Here is a 6,000-nt window from a genome sequence, read left to right as displayed (position 1 = left end):
TGTCCAAGACCAGAGCCTGGCATCTGGAGATGCCCTGACTTCCTAGCACGCTCCTCCGTGCCCCCCATGCTTCTCCCTCCATCTCCTCCCCTCTAACTTCTTTCTTTTCTCTTTCATCCCCTCACTCTTTTCTCCCTTCTCACATTCCTCCAAACGTCCTATTTTTCCCTTTCTCCTTCTTCCTACCTTTACCACTTACAGAAAAGGAAGTTTTAAAAGGAGGACAAAAATTAGTATAACATCTAGGAAAATCAGAAAGTATGCAAATTTTTTTCTTGCAGGCTTTGGTGTACTTAAATGCCTTCTTTGTTTTCTTTGTCTGTATGCTTCTCTGAAGAGTCAGAATTTGGGTTTTGCTGAGCTGGGGTGGTAGTGGGATGTGGAATTTTCTCCTTGATCTCATGCCATGGAGAAAAGAGCCAAAAAGTCTGATATCTTTTTCTGAGGTTTTTCTGTTTTAAAAGAGCTGATTCTTCCTGGGTAAATGCCTAGGCTGTGTCACACTTGCACAAGCTAAACAAGCAAGTAATAACCCTCCCTACGATGCACTGATTAGATAAACCAATGAGAATCATTGAAGGCTCAGGCTTTAGATTAAAAAACATAAAACAAATGTTACTTTTACAGTGTCTATGAATAGACAAAGACTTTTTGATTAAAAAATAGTTGATGAGACCACAGAGGAGGCTCTATGCTAATAACAGAGGTAGAAAAAAAGAAGAGGTGGGTGGGTTCTAACAGCAAGACCCACCCTAAAGGGATTGGATTTGAGGGCCCAGGAACCACACGGCACTAGGGGTAAGTAGAGTGGATTTTAAACGTGTGGAGTTGCAGCTTGGTTGTAGGTTCTGATTTGGGAATGTAAGTGAAAGCAAACCGAGTAGTCCAGGCAGGAATCCTTACCCCATCTTAGGTCAGGCGAGAATCTTTTTGCTTTCTGCTAAAGGCTATAGAAAACTTAGATGACAAAGATAAGGGGCAATCAGACGGCTTAAATTAAAATTAGTCTATAACTAGGGCAATAATAGAATGGCGCAGTCATCCTATGTAGTGTTGCTATTTTGTGCTTCTGCCCCGACCCCAGCGTTCTCTCTTTTGCAGAGGGAAGTGGATGTGTGTGTGCATCCATTATGCGGCGTCAGACTTGTATAGTGAGTGGCCGAGCTCTACTGTAGATGTATTTTCTGTACAGAGGCCTCACTACTCTCTTAAGTCTTATGCTCCTGAGTGGTCAGTCTTGTGCCTGTTTCATGCTTTTTCCAGTTTAATAAGGGTTTTTACTGCATCTTCTCTGAGTACCTAGAAATATATAAAAGATGACACTTGTAAAAAGAAAAAAATCTGCACTTCAATTAGCTTTCTGGCTCAAAGAAGGAATCCTTTTATCAAGGATCTGATTCTTGGGTCTTCAGGGAATGAAAAGGAGGAAATACATGAGGTCTGAGAAACTAGTTTGTACCTTTTTTCTATGGAAATAGCAGGCTATATCATTCTTATGCATCAGGACTCCTGGAGATTAGTTGACTTTCCAAAGAGTCAGCCATCTGTTGATGATGTTCTGGTTTAGTCAGGTGAGGTAGCACACACTGTAATCCCAGCACTTGGGAGGCTGACACAGGTGGATTACTACAAGTTTGAGTCCAGCCTCGGCTACCAAATGAGTTCAAGGCCAGCCTGAATTATATAGAGTGAGACTTTATCTAAAAAATTATTATGGCTTTGACACTCAGTGCCCTTTGCTTTGTGGGCTTCTGTCCTTGACAGACGATATCTTACTCTTCCTCTAAGCAGGCATCTGGGAATTCAGCTGTGAGCTCATGAGCTGAGGAATGTCCCCAGGAGTACCCTGGAGACCAACCTGCTGAGCTGTTTCCCTGCCTCACACTTAGGTTGAGCAGACCAATTTGAGGAGAGTAATCTTTCCCTTTCACTGCTAGTGTTCAGTAAGCGGCTTCTTGGCTGACTGAATGCCTGTCTGTCCTCCCTCCAGTTACATTTATCTTTTCAGAGAGGCAGTAGCTAAGCAGTTAGTAATAGAGATATTTAGACATCTCTTTTACCTCCATGGTGCTACAGATAAGGAAAGTGGCCTTGCCAATAAAGGAGGCTCTTTCGCACAATTGACATCATAAGGAATGGATGGTGGAATGTGTCCTCCAATGTTACCACTCTGCAAACCAAAATCAACTGGTCGTGAGCTGCCTTCCTCGGCCTGAATCTGTAAAGAAGTTTGTTTCCTGAGCTACTTGAGATCGGTCTCCCTACCATAAGAGTGGTGCTTTGCTCTCTTTCTGCTAATTTGTTATCCCAAAAATACATTTTTGGATAATTTCATGTAAGATTAAGGACAAGATCTCCTGAGGATTCTCTTACTCAACAATGGATTTAACTTGGTTTAAGGCCCAGTAGATCACTGTCTTGCTCACTTCTAGGAGGATAGAAACTGAGCTGAGCTGAGCCCCACTCTTATTCCAAAACAGGAACGGCCCTAACAAAAACAGAAAATGACCATCCACATTCATTTCTACCCCATCTCACTCTAATCTGGGAAACCAGCAACATTATCAGACTTTAAAGAACACAGACTCTGTCTTTAGGGAGAATCAATTCAACTCAGAATCAGAACTTACTATCTCCCTAATACTGGCCTGGATATGAGATGAGTACAGTAATGCCAAAGGTCTTCCTGATGTAGAGTAATCCCTCTTGGAGAGCAGTTCAGCCAATAGCCATGTCAGAGCCTACTGTGTACCTGCAGGGAAATTTCCTAGGCTTTGGGAACCATCTGGGGATAAAGAGCACAGGGACTCTGACTCCAGAGAGCACACAATCTAGCAAGGGAGGCAAGATGCATGCATATTACTTACCAAATGAAGATAATATTGTGAAACTATTCCACTGGACAAGCATAACTCACAAGGTAAAATTAGAAAGCAATTTGATTTTTGCCTCACACACACCTCTGCTAGGTTTATTCTGAGATGTCTGGCCTTTCTTTGCCCCTTAATGAAGATTTAGAGAAGTTATATGATTGTTCTGGTTCTCGTTGGTCATGGTCTCATTTAAAGAATTGTAATGTCTGGTCCTGTGTAATAATCCAGCTTCAATCTGGATTTGGCATGAAGGCCACTTCCCAACCTCAGTTTGCTGCTTTGAAAGAATGGAGTCTATGTTGGATAGTCCTGACTGAGAGTCTTTGGTTTCTACTCTTTCTCACTCATTTAGTGATGAGGAGGACTTTCTATTCTCTCAGGATTATTACCTGGGGAGTCAGAAGAGGAAAGAGGAAAATTCTCTCTACATGTTTGTGAGCGTCACCCACACTAGAATTCTCAGTAACATGTGGTGATGCTCTTTTATGGGTCCCGGTCTGAGCCCTTCGTTAGACCCTCCTGGACCAACCTTTTCCACCCACAGCTGATCACTCCTCCGCTCACCTTCTCATTCAGGGAGAAAGCCGATGTGACCAGGTGTGAATTTTCCCTCTTTTGATCCCACTTCCATTGCTTCCTTTCTTTTCTTTCCCTGGTTTGCACAAAGTTGTTTCCTTTTCTGATTTTGAACGCCAAAAAGTCAGCCAGCAGAGCCAACCAGATCTGTCTGCATAGAAAATGACACCAAGAGACCAGCCTGCTGTACTCTTTTCCTGCTTCCTTTTTTTTCCCCAAGAGTCCTTTTAGATAGTACTGTTCTTTGTTGTGACTCAGTGGTTCCTTTAATTAATCGTTACTTTTAACATACACTAATCAAAGTCACAGAGAAATATTTTATTATTGAAATTATTTTTCATAACTAAGCACAACATAATTTTACTATTTTAACCTTTTTTGTTAGTATGAGGATTAAGCCCAGGGAATAGTGAGCTACATGCCAGGCATCTCCTACCCCTTTTTGTAAAATGTTGACATAAGGTCTCTTTAAATTGCCCAGATTGGCCTTGAACTTGTGACCTTCCTGCATTAAGCTTATAAGTAGGTAGGACTAAAGATGTGTGCCACCGTGCCTAGCTCCATCTCAACCATTTTTAAGTATACAATTCAGTGGCATTCGTTACATACATAAACAACCATCACCATTATTTTTCTCTAGAACTTCTTTTAAATCATCCCCATCTAAAATGGTACATTAACACTAACTCCCTGTTTTCCACTTCCTAAGATGTGAGTAATTGGCTTTCAGTTGCTATGAATCTCTATGAATCTGACTATTCTAGGTACCTTGTATAAGTGGAATCAATCATATGGTCTTTGTCCTTTTGCAACTGGCTTATTGCATAATGTCCTCAAGGTTTATCCATGTATGTAATATGCCAGAATTTCATTCCTTTATAAGACTGAATTCTACCATATATATATATATATTATTTTTACCCATAATCTGTCAATGAACAATTGGGTTGTTTTCACCTGCTTTCCTCCTTTTGTGAAGTATGTTGTTATGCACTTTGCCATACAAGTATCTGCTTGAGTCCTGGCTTTCAGTTTTCTTGTGTCTGTATCTAGAAGTGGAATTTATCTACTTGATTTTGAATATGGAATGTATCCAAGACAGGAATCAGGTTTCAATTTCTTCCACGTGTTCTCATGGTCATAACTCAGGCCCTGGTGTTAGCCTGAGCCGCTCCATCTCTGGAGTATTAAATTCCAGGATCCTCCTGGTACCACCACTGTTCTCTAAACTCTACCCAGCACACTGATCTATCTCATCATGACTCTTTCCTGCCACTTCACCTGCCCCGTTGCCAACCTTCCTGTCACCCAGCTGAGTTTCTTGGCCTCTCTGGAGGCCCTGCTGGGCTCTAGCTACACCTGCCTGGCAACCTTAAATTCTGTTGCATGGTGCCTAGTTCAGAGTCAGCCCACCCCTGGGATCACTCTCATTTTAAAAATCTCTGACAAAGTAAGCATAAACTGGAACCCTTTTGAGACTGCAAGGGAACACTACCAATAATGAAGCTAAGAAGGGCAGACAGTGACTGTCCAAGGCAAATCAGAATGCAAGTTCAACCCCACTCTTAAGGAGCAATCACATTTAATTTCAGCGCGGAGATAACATGTGCTGAGTCCAACCAACGATTAAGTTGTTGCTTTCATCCAATGCCCAAGCTTCTCTTCTAAACTGATTTTTCTAAAATAGTGCATTTCTCAACACTCTTTAAAATATCCATCCTTTGGAAAACCAGTTTGGGTCTCTAAACTTGAGAGTGCAGAAACATTATTTTATTTATTTTTATTTTTATTTTTTTGGTGCCATGACCTTGTGCTTGCCTAGCAGATGCTTGTGCTGCTGAGCTAAATCCCCAGCCCTCATTAGCTTATTTCTAAAAGTCTCCAGCTTCCATTTTTAAAAAGAATTGGCTCTGAGTTTCATTTGTAGTTTTCACCTTAGAGCTGACATGGAGTGGACTGTAGATCCTAGACCTCAAGACAAAGGTCCCTACCCTTGGTGCCACCTGTCCCCATGCCATCTGGCCCTTGCTGTTGGTGCCTGCAGGTCCTTGGCGAGATCCACGTCTCTCTCCATCTCATTGTGCTGCCTGAGTAATCTTGCCTGGGGCCCTCTCATCCTGTCTACCCCCAGCAGCTGTTTGTTTCCTCCCTTGGAAGACACAGGTTGTCTCCGTGTTCAGACCTACGGATCCATGAGGGGCGCCACATTCTCTCTAGGGCTCAGGCCAGGAAGCAGGGGTCAATAACGAGGACTACAGGACCCACCATCAGCAGTGATTCTCAGCCTCCGTCCACCCTTTACTTGCCCTAGGGAACTTTCTGGGTAAAGAATAGGGAGGAGATGGGCTTGAGATTCTTTTGACCACTTTCTCTCATTTTTTAAGTCTAGATCAGGGATCTTTCTTATTTCCCTAACCAGCTCCTTCACTTCTTCTTATTTTCACACAACCCCCTGAGACAGTGAGTATCACTAGTGTGGCTATTTGAATGGGATAAAGGGAAATGAATTTTCAGGCTTGGGGCGGGGGAGACATTTGATAATATTTCAGAA

The 6,000-nt window shown here is 42.4% G+C and overlaps 1 protein-coding gene across 1 annotated transcript in view; it reads left to right on the top strand.

The window, feature by feature from the left end:
- Nucleotides 1-782: 782 nt before the first annotated feature.
- Nucleotides 783-6,000, top strand: part of Slc4a5 (solute carrier family 4 member 5) — a 113,376-nt gene continuing 108,158 nt past the window's right edge. Inside the window, exon 1 of the mRNA XM_063229611.1 lies at nucleotides 783-798. The gene's annotated coding sequence lies outside the window, so the exon portion shown is untranslated. The remainder of the gene's footprint in view (nucleotides 799-6,000) is intronic.

Source organism: Cavia porcellus, unplaced genomic scaffold (genome assembly GCF_034190915.1).
Source record: "Cavia porcellus strain 051 isolate PalLab524CR breed Dunkin Hartley unplaced genomic scaffold, mCavPor4.1 scaffold_18, whole genome shotgun sequence".
NCBI classification, from domain to species: Eukaryota; Metazoa; Chordata; class Mammalia; order Rodentia; family Caviidae; genus Cavia; species Cavia porcellus.
The sequence above is the reverse complement of the archived record's forward strand: the minus strand, read 5'-3'. Positions and strand labels throughout refer to the sequence as shown.